Raw genomic sequence first — 21,321 nt, 5'->3', positions numbered from 1 at the left:
GGCTCCCGCCGGCCCCCGACGCGGGCGACCTCCCGGCGTAGACCGTGGCCACCACCGACCAGAGCCTGGACTAGGCGCCGGCCAGATGCGCGTGGGTTCGTCTGGACGGACGTCCCCGCGCGGAGGTGAGAGGCGCGGGGGGCTGGGGGTGTGGAGGTGAGAACCAGGTGAGCCGCGGATGCGGAAGGCTCGGGCAGCACTGAAGGGGGCTTTTGAGGCCAAAGATTTACTTGTTCAAATGGAGCGGACTGAGGGGACTTAGGAAGGGTGATAAGTTTTAGGGGCCAAAAGGATGGGCTGAAGGGAGGGGAGGGGGGAGGGGTGATGTACCTGGACGAGCAGGGTTATGCCAAATGGGTGTCATGATGCTGGAAGCCAGAGAGGAGCAGACCTTGGACACTGTCAGAAGGTCGAGGCCGGGCCTCCCCGGTGTCGCAGCGGTTGAGCGCTGGGCTGCGAAGCTGCGCGCAGCCTCTGCAGCGCTGGTTCGATCCCCGGCTGCCGGTGAGGGTCCCATAAGGCGCGCAGACCTCTCCTGCAGCGCCTGCTGCTCCCCTCAGCAGTATATTTCGTCAGTCTGCTGTTCTGCTCCCCGCTCTGGCTCTGGTGAATTCTCTCACCCTCCGGCGCTTCTCACTGTGCCCAGTGCTTGTATAAATAAATAAAAACATCTTTAAAAAAAAGGCCGAGGCCCCCCGCAGTGGGAAAGAGTGAAAGGATACTAGAGCCCCGCACTGAAAGTCCCAATTAGAGTTTGGAGAAAGGCTACAACCAGATCACACAGTACCTACAAATCTCAGGAATGAGTTGGGACTTTTCTTTCAGTTGCAGTGGGATAAACAAAGATTTAAGACCATCTGTTCCATTTACCTCCACCCATCACTTATCAGCAGCCAGGACTAGAAGACTCTGCTTGACAAGGTAGGCCATCATGTTATGGGTCCTTCTGGAAGTATTAGAAAAGAGGAAAGAACAAAAGGCCTGTGGTGAATAGCCATAGGAGTAGATCTTGTTTGAGAGGGGTCTGTTAGGGGGTGAGGTCCTTGAGGATAAGACCAGGCTCCAGGGGTGTGGACTGTGCGGCCAAGGGAGCCCTCTCAGTGAGGAGGGGTCACAGGTGAACAGGAGCCCCAAGAAGGAGGAGGCAAAGTTAAAGTAGATATGCCATGCATCTGTTCTTCAAACTTTCTTTCCTTTGCTCCTTATGGATTGTCAACTCTTTCTGCAGGTTCCTGACCTTTAACTGGCAAGTTAGGAGTGTCTCCCCTGCCGCCGCCACCTTGCAAACTACTTTCTGGAGCATTGTGCAAGGTGCTAGAGAAACCAAAATGGCTGAGATGTTCTCTGCTCGCCCAGAGCCCATTGGGAAACTAATTTATAAATAGTTGTCACAACAGGAATGTGCTGAGGTAATTCCTGGCACAACAGAGTTGGACGGGGAGAGGGTGCCCTTCTGTGATGCCCTGTCCACTAGAGTAGTCTGAGAGGACAGGGGCTTTGCTCTGCTTATCTTTGTATTATTAACTGGGCTATGCACAATGCCTGGCACCTAGCGTTCAGTAAAATGTTATAGGACTTGGATTCTGGAAGGATTAGTAGGTGTTATAGGGGCAGATGGGCTCTTCATACCCAGGAGCCATCGAGGCAATACTCTGGTTGTTCATGAAGATGCCTGTATTTCTTCTGTTCTAGATAGAGCTGCTTAAGAAGTGAACTCTGCTCTTGTGTGACCTTCCTCAGGCATCTGAATCCCAGCACAGCTCTGAGATTGCTGCTTTTTCCTTACAGCAATGTCTTGAGATTCCAGACTCCCCCAGATAGACTTTAAAATGGAATGCCGTTAGTCGTGTTTTCCTTGCTGTTGTTGAAGACAGCTCTTTTTCTTTCACAGGCACGAAACTGAATAATGGTATGCTTACATGCTTGACAACATACCTGTTCGGTAGCTGGTTCCTAGCTTCTGAGGTAGAAAGACATGTGGTACTTTTATTTTGAGACTTTGGAAGTTTCAGACCTGCCACCACTTCTTGATGGCCCTAAAAGTCACCAAGTCCAGACAATGGTCCTTAGTCCTCAAGTAGGCCACTGGTTCCAGTCAGGAGAAAACAACTTGGGGGTGGGGGGAGTGGGTGAGGGATGGTTCCTCGCAGTGAACTCTGCAGGGAACTCTGCAGCCTAGTAGATTATCAACGTGGGAGGGAAAGCCTTTGTTCTCTCCTGATGAGCTGGCTGGGTAAGACCTTTGCAAGTCTTTCTGACCCTGCCCTCTCTCAGTGTGTGGTCATAACCCCTGGAGTCAGTCAACTGTCTGGCAAAGGAAAAACGGGGCTGTCTCATCTGTTTTTCACCATAAGTGTGTTTAAAGAAGGAAAGAACACCTATCCTCCTTAAGCCTGGATTCTTACTTACACCTTCTGCATTGTAGCTCCAAGTGTTTGTACCTAACTCATTTTGTCATTATAGCATGGTAGTCTTGGAATCATGCACTGTGTACTGTTCTTCCTGCTGGCTATACAACTAGTGGAGGGGCACTAGGAACTTTGGAATGCATTATCTTAGTTTAGATTTATTCCCACATCAGCTGGAGACTTCCTGTGTGAGGGATGACCAGCCGCCTTGAATAGTTTTCTGACCTTCTTCAGCTACACTGACACTGAGCTCTTCCAGAGAAGGCAGTTCTGCCTCTTCTGATTGGAAACTTTAGCTAATCACATTCTCATTCATTTCTTTTTAAAAAAAGATTTATTTTTATTTATTCAAAGAAGACCTGGGATATAGGCCAGAGGTGCAGGGGGGTGAAAGGATTCACCAGAGTAAGAGTAGGGAGCAGAAAAGGCAGATCTACTAAAATACACTGCCGAGGGGAGCAGCAGGCAAGACAGCAGAGATCCATTGCGCCATATGTGGGTTAACTCCCTGGCTGGGGATTGAACTCATGCTGCAGTGGCTGGCAATAGCTTGATAGCGCTGAGACTTTAACCCCTGTACCACCAGGGAGACCCCTCATTCATTGCTTATATGGAACCAGCAAAGCAGAAAATTTAATCTCATTTGCCAAGGATTGACTGAGTATATTGTGCTGTCATGCAGAGCCTTAATTTTTTATGATAATAAGTTCTACATTTTATAGTTTACCTAGATTATTTCATTTGTTTCTTCTAACTACCTTTCAGAGGGGTTTATAAGAGTAAGGTTGAGGGCCCCTCTTTCAGGACTGTCAGGCTGTAAAGTTCTTCCCTTCTCCCAGGTTTATTAACCAGTGTTTAGTTTAAAAAAAAATTCTTGGGAATTCTGAGACCTCCCCCAACTCCCACCCCAGAACAGTGTAATCATGTAACATACCTTCCAGAATCCTCAGGTCTCAAGTGTCCTGGAAGCTGCCATTCACCAAAGGCGGGTGGCATGTTCTTTCTTTTGTTTTTTGTTTTTGTTTATCTAATGAGATTCCTAAGCAGTCAGTACGAAAATTCTAACGCTAGGAATGGCTGAGGGGTGAATTTTGGAAACTGGATCAAATAAGGGAGCAGAATGGTCAGCAGTGTTGGCCTAGAAACCCAGGCTCCATAGCTGATTTCCTGGGAGAAACTGCTGAAGAAGACTGACCCGTCTTCAAGTCCTTCTGTGTGTTGGAAGCACAAGCGGGTACCACTGTTACATGATGGCTGCAAGATGGATGATGGGCATGGGCTGCCGTGATCACTGCTTCATCCTTTGCTTTCAGGTACACACAGGTACAGTAGGGAGCTACAATGTCCATTTTAATAAGTTAAAATAAAATTAAGCATTCAGTATTCCAGTCATACTGGTTACATTTTGAGTATTCGGTAGCCACTTGTGACTGGCGGCATCCGTGTGTTTCCATCATCACAGAAGAGTCTCCTGGACAACGGTGCTCCAGAGAAGTGCTTCTCAGGCTCGAGATGCCACAAGTCTCTGTGAGAATCCTACAGCAGTGCAATTCTGATGTGTTAGGCCTCACTGGGGCCCAAGAGTCTACATTTGTAACAAGCTCCCAAAGGTGTCAGTGCTGCTGGTCCCAGACCACACTTGGAGAGTCAGAGTCTCTAGAGTGAAGATGATATTGTCCCATTTATTTCACTCTCCATAAATCAGTTTACTCAGTAGCTATTTGATCTGACAAGAGGAAATTATTTTTGAGTCCAAGTTGTGTTTGTGGGCATAATGGTGGAATCACAGTATCAGCATTGTTTTGCCTATGTAATGTAAAATAAATATTAGAATTGAATAAAATTCAGAAAATAGTTAATTTTTTTCTCTAAACAGAATTTTTTTGTCTGGGGCCCTGTTGTTTCAATCTGTTACATTTTTGGTCTAAGAAAATCAGGTTTCAGAGGTTCCAGGATTGTTTCTGTATTTCCTTTATATAGTCTTTATATAGTTCAAATTCATGTTCATTTGTAGAAATTGAGTATAGAAATCGAAAATGACCACTGAGGAATGGTAATAAGATTTTTAGGGCCAAACATCTTTACATAGAGTGAATAAAAAATATGGAGAATAATCAATTATACTTTTTAATTTATTTTTATTTATACATAGAACTGGAGTGTAGGCCAGAGGCACAGAGGGTTATAGGGTAAATGATTGTCAGGCTTTGCTGCCTTCCTGCCATTAAGATGATGGATCCCTGCGGTCCTGAATGCAAGCCTGATGGCGGGCACCTGGAGTGCGGTGTGGGCATGCGTAGGTGGGAGTCACCTGGGCTGAGACAGGGCTTATAAGGGCAGCATCACGGGAACGACCAGAAAAGAGAAAGAGTACAGCGAAGTGTACTTCATGGAGAACACAAAAACAGCTAAAACACCAACACGGCTGTTTGAACTAGTGATGAACCTACCCGGTTTGGGGTGGTTGCACTGTATTTGGCATAGTCAGTACAGTGATTGGATGCAGACGGGTATGGAGCCCTCCGAAGACCTCGGGAGGGACTGAGGAGTAGCAGACCGTGAGCCTGTGACAACACTGCAGGTGCCACGGCAACACCAGAGCTGACCAAAGTCCAGGAGCTTCGGGAAGAGCTAAAGACGCCGCAGGAGCACAGGAGGTGGACAAGGTCTGGGAGCTGCGGGACAAGATCTCTAGTGGAGGAGAAAACGGCCGGAGAGGACCAACTCATACAGCAGAATCATAGGAGAAGAGGACCACGATTCAGAACTCACCCAGTGCTGATGCAGGGAGGAGTCAATGGACTTGGACTTACAATCCCACCACAAGGTGGAGGAACCTTCACAGGTTGATGTTATGTTTTTGGGACCCTCGGGGTGGATGGTATCATTTGTAAAACTCCAGGAGATGAAAATCAAGGGATGGCCGGTAGGCCTCGGTGGCCAAAAGCAGCCTGTATACTGCCCAGCAATACTAGGACCACAGCCCAGAGAGGCAATGGCCAGAGTAGAGAGTAGGGTAATAATTGTCAGGCTTTCCTACCCTCCCGCCATTAGGATTCATGATGGATCCCTGCAGTCCTGAATGCATGCCTGATGGTGGGCACCTGGAATGGGGTTGTGGGCATATGTAGGTGGGATTCACCTGGGCTGAGATGGGGCTTGTAAGGGCAGCACCACAGGAACGACCAGAACAATCAGAAAAGAGAAAGAGTACGGCAGAGAACGTGAAAATAGCTGAAACACCAATACGGCTGCTTGAACTGGTGATGAACCTACCCAGTTTGCGATGCTTGCATTACAGGGGGTGAGAGGACTCAACAGAGACAGAATGGGGAGCGGAACAGGTGAATCTACTGAAATTTACATCGTATGTGGATTAGCTCCCTGGCCGGGCATCGAACTCATGCTGCAGTGGCAGGCAATAGCTTGATAGCGCTGAGACTTTAACCACTGTGCCACCAGGAGGACCATTCATTTATACATATTTTAAGAGCAAGTAATATAACATATGATGTGGTATACCTGAAACAAAAAAAGATTTTTAGAAGTTGGACTTTAGGCAATCTATTAGAGTTTCTTGGGAAGAAAAGATTTCTCTCTGAGCCTTCTTGGTGACACAGGGGTTAAAGTTTCAGCACTGTCAAGCTATCACCAGCCACTGTGACATGAGTTCCATCCCTGTCCAGGGAACTAACCCACTTGGCGCAGCAGACCTCTCCTGTCTTGCCCGCTGCTCCCCTCAACAGTGTAGATCCGCCTATTCTCCCCAGTCTCTAGTGAATCCTCTTACCCCCACCCCGCACCTCTGGCCTATACACCAGTTCTTGTAAGCATAAATAATATAAATCTTGAAAAAAGAGAAAAGATTTCTCTGAATTTTTTTTTATTTTTACATGTATTATTTGTTAGGTATTTTCTACTAGTAGAAATCTGCATGACTCTTAATTCTTCCGTTATTTTTAAAGATTGATTTTGCGTATGTGTATTAAATTCTAATTATTAAAGAGAGATATTCTGTAATTTTGACTATTCTTAGAACTTATCTGAGTGGCAAGGCCTATACTGTCAACTGAAATGGTGTGTTCTTCATCTCAGTCCCTTCAGAATACGAAATACGGGGACACAGACCTTTAGAAGAATGCATGTTAATGCTTGTTGGTGAGCAGCTTTCAGCTCACCCATTCAAAGAATGTGAGGGGTCAGAGGAGGAATTTATGGTTTGGAAGTTCCCAAAGCCAGATAGCATTAGTGTGAGAGGCTCTATTAGTCCAAACCTAAGTAAAAATTTAGAGTTGAAATTTTCATATTTTCATCATCCTTAAAGAGGTTAATTTGCTGCCAGTCTTACTGCCCAGCATTCTTTGTTCTTATCCCACTTAGAAGTGTTAGGTCAGCATGCTCAGCTTGGCATGGTCTAGTGCCAAACAAGTCTTGGTGTACTTTTCCTAAGAGCTGAATTTTGTTGTTTTTAGAATGGGTTTCTGAAGCTATCTAAAATCTGGGATCACGGTAAAATTCCTTTCGAAGTGGTTTTATTAATGAGTAAGCAATGTGCAGAATGTTTTTAAAAAGTTTCACATGAGGGGCCTCCCTGGTGGCGCAAGGGGTTAAGACGCAGCACTATGAACCTATCCACAGCCTCTGCAACACAAGTTCGATCCCCAGCCAGGGAGGTGACCCACATGGAGCAGCAGACCTCTCCTGACTCGCCTGCTGCTCCCCTCAGCAGTGTATTTCAGTGGATCTGCCTGTTCTGGTCCCCACTCTGTCTCTGGTGATTCCTCTCATCCCTCCCCACACTTCTGGCCTGTGCCCCAGTTCTTGTATGCATGAATAAATAAATCCAAAAAAGGAAAATAAAAAGTTTCACATGAACAGGCACTATTGACACAGGTTACAGAGTGCTTCCGGTGATGATGACAACCATGATTTCATCATTTAAACCTCTCAATAACCCTAGGAAGTGGTCATTTTTCACTGAGTTTCTGGATGAGGAACCTGTCCTGAGTGGGTAAGTAATTGCCTGAGGTCAGACAACAAGGGGGCGATCGGATGGAGCTTTGGCCTTTTGCTCTTGAACTCAGATGCTGAGCTGCCGCCCATCCTCCTTTCCCAGACCTCCCAGGGGTACGCTAGAGTATGACATCACTTCCTGCTCCAAGGAGCTTGAAGGTAACCAGGTGCTATGGGAGATCAGATGGTTGGGCAAAGACTTCAGAGGATTTTTTTTAAAGTTCATCCTTAGAGATTTAGTCTCATTTACTCAGTAAATCTTAATTTTGTGCCATGGCCATGAGAGCTTGTGGAGTACGGACGTTAGGCCCCTAGAGTCCAGCTGAAATCAGAGCAGGGGATGAGAGCAAAGAAAGGACAGTGATCCAGACTTGAGGATTTACCCAGAGAAAGAAGGCATGGAATTTTAGGGAGAGAACACTCATGTGTGCAGGGAGGACACGGAGCATGAAAGTGTACACTGTGGTCCCATCAGGCTTGAGTGGAGGGAATGGCTTTTGAAAGGGACTAGGGTGGAGTGACTGCCTGCCTCAGCTGCTGCTCAGTCATGGCCTTAACATCCTTGTGAAGCAAGGAGAGAGCATTCCATTTGCTACACTACTTGTATCAGTACTTCTCAAGGTACCCTGACCTTTCTAAGTATTTGTCCTGGACCAGAAGAAAGATCAATAGTCAATAGCATCTCTCAATCATCTAGTCTTCAGAAATGTTTTTTTTTTAAGAATTATATATTTATGCATACAGAACTGGGGTGTAGACCAGAGGTGTGGGGGGAGGGAGGATTCACCAGAGACAGAGTGGGGAGGAGAACAGGTGGATCAACTGAAATACACTGCTGAGGGGAGCAGTGGGTGAGTCAGGAGAGTCTGCTGCGCCATGTGGGTAGCTCCCTGGCCGGGGATCGAACTCGTGCTTCAGTGGCTGCAGACAGCTTCATATGTTGCATCTTAACCCCTTGCATCACCAAGGAGGCCCCAGAGATATTTTGTCTTTCAGAGTGAGCCCCTTTCCCACCTCCAACAGTGAGGCACTGGCTCCTACTGTTACTCCAGAATAAAGCAGCTTTCTCCTTTGTTCGTACCTTCCTCCTGCTTAAATCTGATGGTTTTTGGCTATTACCCTTTTGATCTTACTTCTTTCTTCTCATGTAGTATTTTTAAACAGTTTAACACACTGTTCATTTCTAGAGTGGAATGTGCTCATCCCTGGAAAAGAGACCAAAAGGAGGGCTCCCAGCTGAGCTCTGTGCTGGTGGCTTCTCCTGCCCACTTCTTTGATTGTGGGTTCCAGTAGTACTCAGGCTGCCTTGTCACTTCTCTGCTTGCCCGGGTTAAGTCTGGGGATGTCAGACTCTTCGTTTCTACTCTCTGTCAGTTTGACATCTCTAGCTTCTACCTTTTCTTCAGTTTAGTTCAAGGTGTCTTTGCTCAGCTAGTGTGCCTGGAGTTTCCAAAATGGGTAAGTTGAGGGCTTCCTCATGCACATCCAAGCTGTAATAAATGTGTTAAAGGGAGCAAGAAGGGAGTAATGGAACCAGGGTGGAACAGGCCAGCCTACTGGGGTCCTGGACTCGTAAGAGGAGCAGGACCTCACCAGGTCTGAAGGAGGAAGGGTGAAGAGCCTCAAGTGCCTTGTGCGGGGTTGAAGTTCCTGGAAGCAGGCAATGAGAAAGCATCTCACCTTTCAGATCAGGAGAGACCAGAAGGTGTGGTTTTGAGTAGGAAATGTAGCAACAGTACTGATCATGACCAATCTGTGGACAAATTAGGAAATAAGAGTATTGTAATGAGCTTTTCACAACCTTAAATTTATTCCATTTAAGGTTATTCTCTATTTGAGTCATACAGATTCGTTCTGTCATTTTAAAGAATTTTCCTGGCTCCAAACTAGCTCTTCATCCAAGGCTTCATTTTTCTTAAATTGCTGTAATCATTTCCAGGGTTGAACTTGGAGATCTGTACATACTCCCATTCCCCATTTACTTAAGCGTTTTTGGGTTTTAGTTTAACCTAAAAGTTTGGCTTGTGTCCATGATGGCATCTGTGCATCTATTCAGATTGATTCTGTCCAATTTCACTTTTACACAGAATCTTATTTTGAAATGCCATGGGCATCCAGATTCTGGGCTATGTTCTTTTCTGGAGTTCAGCACCTTCTGTGAATTTCTAGGCTCTCCGTTGAGGTTTTATTTCCTCAGGGTTGGAAACAAGTCTTCCCGATTTTTGTTTATACCTAAGTCTATCTCCAAGAGGTGCATGATACTATTTAGGTCAGCTGAAACAATCCTGGAAAAGAGAATAAGGGGATTCGGATCCATCTGTGTTCAAGGTATTAGAATCATTGTTGCTCTCATGGGAGCTTTTTCAAGGAGTGTCTTGACTCCGCAGGGTCAAGATCCCTGGATATATTTCTCAATCAGATTCCTGAGTGATATCTTATTAAGGAAGGCAGATTGTTCCATAATTTGGAAAAGTAAATTAAAGCTAAAATTAGGAACTATAATATGCTGTTGATAGAAACCAGAACGAGTGGCTTATGATCTACCCATTGCCATGTTTCTGTGCCCTGGCACAGTGACCAGCTGTAGTAGCTCTTCCTATAAATATTGAATAAGTGGAGTTGGAGTGGGAAAAAACTCTGTACTTTGATTTTCTGTCATGAGTCTATATGACTTTCAATACTTTTGCTACAGATTGTTAACATTAGTTTTTAACGGATTCACAGTTTAGGTTTTTAATTTTTTTAATTTAGAAGAATGATCTAAAGTCTCTTTTTTCAAAGGAGTTATTGCTCATTCACTGGAATTTTACTTCTTCATACACAGTTGTATTTTATTTTCTTAATTCAAATAGCTGGACTGGGCAAAACATGTCACATACTTGTTAGGGGTACCAGCACAGACCACATTTTTCTCTCCCCAATCTGATTTAGGATCTATTTAGTTATGTCAGCTGTCTATTACTATGTAACTCATTGTAACAAACCTAGCAACTCAAAACAAAATACATTTGTGATTTCAGTTTCCATGGATCGAGTCTGGGCACATCTGAGCTGGGTCCTCTGCTTAGTGTCTCACAAGCCTGTAGTCAAGGTGACAGCCAGACTGTGTTCCTCTTTGGAGCTTAGGGTCCACTTCTATCTTATGGGGTTGTTGCCAGAATTCAGTTCCTTGCAGCCTTAGGACTGAGGGCCCTGTTTTCTTGTTGGCTGTCATGTCAACTGGAAGCTGCTTTCAGCTCCAAGAGGCCATCTGCTCTTCCCTACCACTGTCCCTTGGAGGGTGATCCTCTGGTAAGGTAAAGTCATAGATAATGGTCACTGGCAATGACACTCTCCCATCTGCCAAGGCAGAGTTGTGGCAAATGTAACATGACCGTGGGAAAGACTATCCCATCATCTTTGCCACTTTGGACTGGTTCTGCCCAAACTCAAGGAAAGATATACTCATTGGTGGTGGGAAGGGGTCTGTCTCATAAGATAATTTATTCCCTTTGATGATACTGTGAACGCACTGGATTGTCCCACTTCAGGTAATATGAAGAGTTGGCTGCCAGTGCTTGATCTGAAGGATAAGAAAGCGCTTGATCTGAAGGATAAGAACATGCTCAAAGGTGTGGTAACACACACATGAAGGATGTGATCCTGCACCTCTAAATCATACGGTGTTGTGATCCAGTGTTACCTCAATTAAAAAAATAAAAAATATAAAACATGCTCAAAGTTTAGTTGTTGGTTTTCTTTTCACAAGAAACTACAGAATCTGTGAAATTCCTTTGTGTACATTACAAGGTGTATTACACTGAATCTAAGGAAAGATATTTCACAAACAGAATAAACATTCCTGGGGATAAGCATTCCTAGAGTCCCCTTTAGGCAAACAGAACAACCTACTTCCTTCTCTTCTGTCACATTTTAGAGTTACATTTACAGTAATACTGCTTTTATAGAAGGAAAATATTTTAAACCAATTATCCTGTGTGATCAGTCACCATATACTATATAACAATGTTTGGGTTTAGATTTACAGAAGATCAAATCTCCCATAAATATTTTCATATTTGGGGCTCAGAGATCTAAGTTCTGCACTCCAACTCTAGCCTTTTGAAAGGCATTCCACAGGGACACATGGTGAGTTTGGAAGGCATTTGGAAATGAGGACACTTTCCCACAGATTGACAGGCATTGGGCGGGTGTTTGGCCTTCAGTCGCGAAGTTATCGACTCTCAAGTACATTATCTGACCTTCAGCATCTTTTAATAATGGATGCTTGGATGACTGTTACAGGATTTAAAAGCATGATAATAGTAAATGTTAAATGGTATAGCACTCAGCAGAGGTGTTCACAGCAGCTCTGACATGGCCACGCACCACTGCGCTTGCCACTCTCCTCGCTGTCTTGCTTTAGTAAATTCTCCCTCTAGAGCAACGTTTTGCACATAAACATGTGCTAAGTTCTCTACTGTGTCAGCAAGCACAGGTTCACTGTGGATTCAGGCAGACAGAGGAGAGAACCGGAGCCCTCGGTGGGTTTTTCATGTTTTAACGCTATGCTAACCAAGTACACAGGCATGGAGGCTGGAATGCAAGGAAGCAAGTATGTGCCAACCGAAACTCCCAGCCCCCCACTTTCTCTGGGATCTCTGGTGTTCTCTCGTGGTCTCCCTCTTCTGCAGTCACACCGCTTGTTCTTCTCATAGCTGCTGTCCATCTCTGAGTGATGCTGCCCTTATAGCCCTGGCCTCTAGGCTCAGGTGTGCACACTTACACATTCACACACCCATGCTCCAGGTGTCCACACTCCTAAGCGCCTTCTGCATTAACACCATCAAGGCCGCAGGCAACAACCACAGAGGCTAGTGGCACAAAAAGCAACTAGCTTTAATAATTCATTTACCCCACAATCAGAAAATTAAAATCTGATTAAGACACACCCTTTCTTTTAGCACCTGATGCACTTCTTCGCTCTCCTTCATGACCAAATGACAAGAGTTTGTGGTTTCCACTTCCACTTTTCTACCTCCGCAGGTTCTCTCCCAACCTTCTCTTCCCTCTGCTGAGTCACCAGTGACCTCCATGTTGCTAAACCCAGTATCTCTTCTGGGTTCTGCTTTGCTTCAGAAGCATTTCTCACAGATTACTCTTCCCTCTTTGAAACTTTTTCTTGATTCCTCCTCACTGATCCCAGTCTCCACAACAGGCTTTTTCAAGTCCATGGCCCTGGACCCCTCTCTGTCAACATTGTCCAATGGTGATTTCCTCATGTCTCACAACTTTAAGTACTTGTCTTTATGCCCAGGACTTCCTATCACTATATTGTTTATCTTCAATCTTGAGTTCATGTCCACGTGCCGAGCTCAGCGGCCTGCCTGATGCTTCCTCTTGAGTAGCTCAGCGGTATCACAAGTGTAACTGATCAAAACACAATTCTCCTTTGCAGACCCTCCTCCCCAAACTTTGCTCCCTTCAACCTCTTCACCCATCCAGTTGCCAAGTCCTAAAGTCAATAGCTATCCTTGTCAGTTCTTATGGACGAAAAGATAGTTTTTGAGGTTTCGGTACATTTTACAGGCCTTTAATGCTGAATCGGGACAGATCAGCTTTTTCTCTCAGTATTTGGCTGGCTCCTCTCGAGATCTCAAAGTGACACCACCCATCTATCCCCTCACCCCTCGGCACAGGTGTCCATGATCGTGGAAGGCGTTCAAGACTAAGGTGCCAGTCATATAGGTTAATGGCAGAAGGGTGGAAAAAAGCCTGAATTTTAACTCATTTACTGTCTTCAATGGACACTCAAAAAAGTAAAGACAACTCACAGGATGGGAGAAAAGATTGGCCAGTCATATATCTGATAAAGGCCTAGTATCCAGAATATATGAAGAATTCTTACAACTCTGTGATTAAAAAGATGACCCAATTTAAAAAAATGAGAGGATATGAATAGACATTTCTCCGAAGAAGACTGACTGATAAACACATGAAAAGGTGCTAACCATCATTAGCTATTAAGAAAATGCAAACCAAAAGCACAATGAGATATCATCTCCCACCCATTGGGAGGGCTATAATAAAAAAGAATGTAGCAAATGTTGGCCAGGATTCAGAGAAATTGGAACCCTCATAAGTTGCTGATGGGGATATAAAATGATGTAACTACTTCGGTATTTCCTCCAAAAGTTAAACATAAAGTTCTCATTCTACTCCCTGTGCCTATGTTCACATGAAAACTTACACATGAATGTCCACAGCAGCATTATTTACAATAGCCAAAAATGGGAAAAACCAAAATGTCCATCAACTGATGCCATTAATTATGGAATATTATTTAGGTATAACAAGGAAAGGAGCACTGAAACACACTACAACTTGGATGACTCATGAAATCATGTTAAAGAAGCTAATCACACAAAGCCACACAGTGTATGATTTCATTTGTATAAAATGCTCAGAAGAGACAAATCTATGGAGCTAGATTAGTGGTTGCCAGATGGGTGGAGGAGAGAACTTGGAGCAATTGCTAATGGCAACAGGATTGCTTTGGAGGATACTGAAAGTGATCTGGAATTAAATAGTGGTGATGGTTACACATTGTGGATTTACTAAAAGCCACTGATGTATATTTAAGGTGAATATTTTTAAGGTGCATATTTTTAATTTATACTATTTGAATTACATCTCCAAAAAAATCAGCACTCGGAAAGTTAATTCATACCATGCGAGAATCACTGTAAAATCCTCCATTGCTTCCTATATTAGTATTTTTTTATTAAGAAGTTTAATATCTGAGTTTAGAAAATAAAATTCTACAATCACTGAAATGCTTAATTCTTCTCAATTATAAAAACTTGAGAAGTTTGTCTTCAGGCATCTTTTTCTGCTGTGGCAATAACATTCTTTACCTGTATTAGTTTTCTATTGCCACCATAACAAATAACCACTAACGTATTTTCTTCCATCTCTATAGATTAAATGTCTCACTGGGCCAAAATCTAGGTGGGAGCATGACTGCTTTCCTTTTGGAGAGTCTCGGGGAGAGTTGGTTCCTTTGCATTTCCAATCTTGAGATCACCTGCATTCCTTGGCTCTTAGTCGCTCCCTCCATCTTCGAGCCTAACAACATACCATCTCTAGCCCTGTGTCATGGCATCTCTTTCTCTGGCCTCAGTGGGAGAGGGTGTCTGTTTTTAAAGACACATTGAGCCCATCTGGATAATCCAGGTTAATACCCCCACCTCAAGACCATTAACCCTAATCACATCTGTAGCATCTTCATGGTTTGGAGGATTTGCACATGGACATCTTTGGAGGCCTTTTTTTTTGCCCAACCACAATTCCCATTACAAGCAAACAAAAACCACAACAGTCATTCCCATGACTTACAAGACTTTTGCTATCTCTCTAACTTCACGTTGCCCTCTCCTTCAACCCCTTTACCCTATATAATCCTAATCTCTTAAAAAAACAAATGTTTGGACCTCCCCTGGTGGCGCAGACGGTTGAGCACCGCGCTGTGAAGCTGACCACAGCCTCTGCAGTGCAGGTTCTATCCTGGTTGGCTGGCGAGGGTCCCACATAGTGCGGCAGGCCTCTCCTGCCTCCCCTGCTGCTCCCCTCAGCAGTGTATTTCGTCAGTCTGCCTGTTCTGCTCCCCGCTCTGGCTCTGGTGAATTATCTCACCCTCCCTCGCATCTGGCCTATACCCCGGTTCTTACATAAAAAAATAAAATAAATCTTTAAAAAAAAAACAAAAACAAAAAAACAGGGCCTCCTCGGTGGCGCAGCGATTGAGTGCTGGGTTACGAAGGTGCCCGCAGCCTCTGCAGCGCCGGTTCGATCCCCGGCCGCCGGGAAGGGTCCCACATGGCCTGCAGACCTCTCCTGCCGCCCGCTGCTCCCCTCAGCAGTGTACCTCGGTCCTTCTGCCTGTTCTGCTCCCCGCTCTGGCTCTGGTGAATTCTCTCACCCTCCCGCGCTTCTGACTGTACCCAGTGCTTGTATAAATAAATAAATCTTAAAAAAAAAAAAATGTTGGGCCTCCCCTGGTGGCACAGGTGGTCGCGCGCAGGGCTGTGAAGCTGTCTGCAGCCTCTACAGCGCCAGTTCGATCCCGGCCAGCCTGCGAGGGTCCCACATGGCGCAGCAGACCTCTCCTGTCACACCCGCTGCTCCCCTCAGCAGTGTATTTCGTCAGTCTGCCTGTTCTGTTCTCTGCTCTGTCTCTGGTGAATCCTCTCACCCTCCCGCTCATCTGGCCTGTACCCCAGTTCTTGTATAAATAAATATCTTTAAAAAAAAAATGTTTTTTCACTCAGGGTTTTTGTCTTTTTCCTCTACCTAAAACTTATTACTCTCTTCAGCCCTTTTCCTGCTGGACTATTGTCATTCCAATCTCAGTTTGATATCACCTTGGAAAATTGCGAATTCCAATAAGCCTTCTAGTCATCACTCTATTCAGATTAGGTCACCACAAAGCACCTGCCTCCACGGGTGGTTTTCTTGTGTGTGTTTGGTGTCTCACCTCTTCCACATTAACCACACTCTGAGCAGAACCTCATCTGTCTGTGACTTTCTGACACTAGTATAATGTGCGGCACATAGTGGTAACACCTACTAAGTTTTCACATGTCACTGAGATAGAACAACTGGGGTCCTTACTGCCATTGGGCCCCTCTAGGGCAATAGTGTGAGCACAGCTTTCGAAGTATGAGAGGAACAGTGAGGAGAAACCTCAGAGCCAGAGGATGGTGCTCACAGTAAAATCTATGGTAGGAGCTTCCCCAGCTCCACCCACTAAGTGGGGTGATGAGGGAAAGGGTGGAGCTAGGGCGGAGCTAGGGCTTTTGGCACTTAAACTGCTGGGGATTTTGTGAGCTAAAACACTAAAACAGAGCAAACCCAGGGTAAGTAGATTGACTGGGTTGGTGGGTGCTCAACATGCACTTAACATAGGACATGACCCAAAAGCAAACACACAGTAAAAAAAAAAAAAGTAAAAAACAAAATCAGGATTTCTTTCTTTTTTTAAAGATTTATTTATTTATGCATAGAGGAACTGGGGTACAGGCCAGAAGTATGGCAGGTTGAGAGGATTCACCAGAGAGAGTGAGGAACAGAACAGGCAGATTGACCAAAGTACACTGCTGAGAGGAGAAGCAGGTGAGTCAGGAGAGGTCTGCTGCCCCATGTGGGTAGCTCCCTGGCCATCCAGGGATCGAACTCATGCTGCAGAGACTGCGGACAGCCTCATAGGTTGCATCTTAACCTCTTCCGCCATCGGGGAACCCCCAAATCAGGATTTCTTTACACAGGGAATGAGAAAAGGGAAAATTGAGAGAGAATTTATTAATAGGTTGACACCTGGCCAGGTGTCTTACACCAGTCAGCATCCACTGAGCACAGACCAAGGTCCAAGCCAAAGTGGTAAGTGGCAAGCTGGTGGCTTCTCCACAGACACCCTCTTTACCAGCAGTTCCACTGCCAAAGGCCCCAAGCTCTGGCCCTTTTCCCCATGAATCCCTGCTCAGGGGGGTGAAGTCTGAAAAGCTCCACCCACTGATTGAGAGGTTGTTCCTCACTATTCCTTTTACAAAATCAGTGGACCTTGAAATTTCATGCTCTTGATGAGTTGTATTATTTAAATTTGAATTATTTACATTGTTTAAAATTGCACACATAGGGCCTCCCCGTGGGCAGCACTGCAAAGCTATCCGCAGCCTCTGCAGCACCACTTCGTTCCCCGCCGGCCAGGGAGAAACCCACATGGTGTAGCAGACCTCTCCTGCCTCACCCGCTGCTCCCCTCAGGAGGGTCTTCGGTCCGTCTGCCTGTTCTGCTCCCCGCTCTGTCTCTGGTGAATCCTCTCACCCTCCAACGCTTCTGACATGTACCCCAGTTCTTGTATAAATAAATATTTTTTTAAAAATTGCACACATAAAGGAAAATATTTTGAATATTCTATCTTGCTCTTTTTGAATATTGCACAAATCAAATTCATATGAAATGCTATTGTATGTACCTTCCTATGAGGACGTCAACATTCAGAACTGGCCAACTCAGTATGGGGGCTGAGTTGGACTGGATGGACATCCTGTGGACAGGATGACTCTTCTTCTCACATACTTCTCTGACACTTCTCTTTAAGAAAGCATTCTCTGGATTGCCATTGAATGAGACTGCTCTTTTCAGTGTGCTCTGTGATATCAAAGAAAAGACAAGCTGCTGAGAAGACGCTTCCTGTGTGGGTCCAGGATGGTGACAGTCACACACTTCTAGTCCTGGTTTGTTCCTAACACATCTTTCAGCATCAGGTGGTTTGTTCCTGCCTTGTTCCTGCTACACCAAACCCACTTACTTTCAAGTTTATAGCAAGAAAAGTACCGTTGCCAATGTAACAAGCAATTGCACTCATCTAAGACCTAAAAGTCCCCTTGGCATTTGGTTACAGAAAAGAAAAAGATGACAGATGAGAAAATAATGACCATTTCCTGTTTGTGGCTTGTTACTATTGTGTGTATTTGTTGTCATGTTGTTTGAAGTCATCACCATGGATGCCACCACAAATTCTTCAGATAGATTAAATAGATAGATTTGCAGAAAAGTTCAAATGGTGAAGATGGTGTCCTTGATTTGTGAAGACTTGACTTATGATTTTCCAACTTCACAATGAATGGTGTGAAAGTGACAGGTGGGCTAGCAGTAAGCAGTGTGATGCTTTCCTGTGATTCCCAGCAGCAGCAGAAGCTACAGCTCCCAGTCAGCCATGTTGTGTGATTCAATAAATTACGCGAGATATTCAACACTTGATTATAAAAAAGGCTTTGTATTAGATGAGTTTGCCCAACTGGAGGCCAATGTCAGTATTCTGATCATGTTTTAACTAGGTTGGGCTAAGCTGTGATGTTCAGTAGCTTCAGGCTATGAAATGCATTCTCAATTAATGCTATTTTCAACTCATGACAAGTTTATCAGGGTGTATCCCCAATCTAAGTCAAAAAGCTCTGTACAGAGACTTCTTGTATACCCTTCTCCCAGTGTCCTCTACTGTTAACACCTTCAGGATTATCAAAACCAGGAAATTAACTTTGGCGCATACAATCAGTGTTTTGTTTTTTTTCAAGATTTTATTTATTTATACAAGCACTGGGTACAGTCAGAAGCGCTGGAAGGTGAGAGAATTCAACAGAGACAGAGCAGGGAGCAGAACAGGCAGACTAACAAAGTACACTGCTGAGGGGAGTAGCAGGCGTGGCAGGAGAGGTCTGCGCGCCATGTGGGACCCTCGCCGGGGGCCAGGGATCCAACTGGCGCTGCAGAGGCTGCCGGCAGCTTCTCAGCCTAGCGTTCAACGGCTCTGCCACCAGGGAGGCCCAGTGTTGTGGTTTTTTTTTTTAAAGATTTATTTATTTATGCATGCAAGAACTGGGGTGTAAGCCAGAGGTACAGGGGTGAGAGGATTCACCAGGTAGAGTGGGGAGCAGAACAGGCAGATCTACTGAAATACACTGCTGAGGGGAGCAGGAGAGGTCTGCTGGGCCAAGTGGGTTAGCTTCCCAGCCAGGGGGGGACCGAACTCATGTTGTAGTGGCTGGCAGTATCTTGATAGCTCTGTGTCTTTAACCCCTGTGCCATCAGGGAGACCCCCATCAGTGTTTTTTTTTAACTGAACAACTGACCTCATTCAGATTTCCTCAGTTTTTGACCTAACACCCTTTTTCTGGTTCTGGATCCCACATTGCATTCAGTCATCATGTTCCCTTAGTCTCCCTTGATCGGTGGTAGTTCTGGACCTTTCCTTCACACTCCTGCTGAGAACCACTCAGTTATTCTGTGCCCTCAATGTGGTTTTTCCATTTTCCTCGCGATTACACTGAGTTTGTACATCGTTGGCAAGAATCTCACAGAACAATGTTCTGTCCTTCTTAGTGCATGTTAAAGGTACATGCTGTCAACATATCCTATCACCAGAGCCATTGACCTTGATCATTTAGTCAAGGTTAAGAACAACTTGAAGATTGTTTAGAAGAAAAGCCACCTAATAAGACAACAGTATCATTGAAACCAAAGATCATCAATAGAAAGTTTGTCACTTGGGCCTCCCTGGTGGCACAAGGGGTTAAGCACAGCACTGTGAAGCTATCCACAGCCACTGCAACATGAGTTCGATCTCCAGGTGACCAGGGAGCTACCCCACATTGTGCAGCAGGCCTCTCCTGTCTCACCTGCTGCTCCCCTCAGCAGTGTATTTCAGTGTAAATCCGCCTGTTCTGCTCCCCACTCTGTCTCTGATGAATCCTCTCACCCCCACAACTTTGGCCTGTACCCCAGTTCTTGCATGCTTAAATAAATAAATCTTTAAAAAAAGAAAAAAGAAAGGTTGTCACTTGATTTCTTTGAGCAAGTTGGTCTCTTGAGGTCAGTTATTTAAATTTGGTGTGTCACTTGAGAGCATGCACTTCGGATATACCAGGGCTTAGGGAAAGTATGTATGTGGTGTGAACACGTTTCCTTCTGAACATAGTTTTGGTGGGAGATTGACACAACTTCACGTGGACAGTGACAAAGCCTTTCTCTGTCCCTGGCACTCCTGTGTGAATTGCATGATAATACTCAGCTCAGGGGTCTTGAGGACGGTGTGAGTTCATCCACACAGCAGTCTGGCTCCTGGCCACGCCTCCGGTAGTTATCTGATGACTAAAAGAGAAATTCCATTTTATTTATTTATTTATTTATTTATTTATTTATTTATATTTGTGGGACCCTCGCCGGCGCCGGGGAATGAACCAGCGCTGCAGAGGCAGCAGGCAGCCTCTCAGCCCAGCGCTCAACCGCTGTGCCACCAGGGGAGGCCCTCCGTTTTATGTTTTTTTAAGATTTATTTATGCATACAAGAACTGGGGTACAGGCCAGAGATGAGGGGGATGAGAGGACCACCAGAGACAGAGTGGGGAACAGAACTGGCAGACCGACTGAAATACACTGCTGAGGGGAGCAGCGGGCGAGGCAGTAGAGGTCTGCTGCGCCATGTGGGTTGCTCCCTGACCAGCCGGAGATCGAACTTGTGCAGCAGAGGCTGCGGATTGCTTCATAGTGCTGTGAGAGGATTCACCAGAGACAGAGTGGGGAACAGAACAGGCAGACTGACTGAAACACACTGCTGAGGGAGCAGCGGGCGAGTCAGGAGAGGTCTGCTGTGCCATGTGGGTCACCTCCCTGGCCGGGGATCAAACTTGTGCTGTAGTGGCTGCAGTGAGCTTCATAAGTTGTGTCTTCCATTTTAAGAAATTCCATTTTAAACCTACATTTAAGTTTCACCTAAATTCTCTAAGAACATGATATTCTCTTTTCCCTCCACAGTTTGAAAATTGTTTATTGTGGTAAACTAGACAACATAAATTTATCCTATTTACCATTTTTAAGCATACAGTTCAGAGGCATTAAACACATTCACATTGTTGTACAACCGTCACCACCCTCCCTCTGCAGTTTTCTTATCTTCCCAAGCTGAGATTCCATGTGCATTAAACACTGACCTCCCTGCCCCACCCCCCATTCCACTTCCTGTCTCTATGAGTTTGACTCCTCCAGGCAGCTCATATAAGTGGAATCATACAGTATTTGTCCTTTTGTGACTGGCTTATTTCATTTAGCATCATGTCCTCAAGAGCCATCCATGTTGTAGCCTATGTCAGGATTTTTAAGGCTGAATAATGTTCCACTCTATGGATGGACCATAATTTGTTCATTTGTTGTGGGACATTTGGGTTCTTTCTACCTTTTGGCTATGCAAATAATGCTGCTAATATCTGTACAGATATCTGAGATCCTGCTTTTATTTCTCTTGTGTATATACCCAAGAGTGGAATTGCTGGATTACATGGTAATTTTGTTATGTTTAACTTTTTGA

General features: G+C 45.0%; 1 long non-coding RNA gene across 1 annotated transcript; it reads left to right on the top strand.

Annotated features, from left to right (window-relative positions):
- The first annotated feature begins 8 nt into the window (after positions 1-8).
- LOC119241160 (uncharacterized) lies at positions 9-4,982 on the top strand. Its single transcript, XR_005124252.2, has 3 exons — positions 9-125; positions 826-921; positions 1,229-4,982. It is a non-coding gene; the product is annotated as an uncharacterized LOC119241160 (long non-coding RNA).
- The last annotated feature ends 16,339 nt before the right edge of the window (positions 4,983-21,321 follow it).

This window comes from Talpa occidentalis, unplaced genomic scaffold (assembly GCF_014898055.3).
Source record: "Talpa occidentalis isolate TD23 unplaced genomic scaffold, MPIMG_talOcc4v2.1 talOcc4.12, whole genome shotgun sequence".
Taxonomy (NCBI): Eukaryota; Metazoa; Chordata; class Mammalia; order Eulipotyphla; family Talpidae; genus Talpa; species Talpa occidentalis.
Note: the sequence above shows the minus strand (reverse complement) of the source record. Positions and strands in the feature narration are given on the sequence as shown.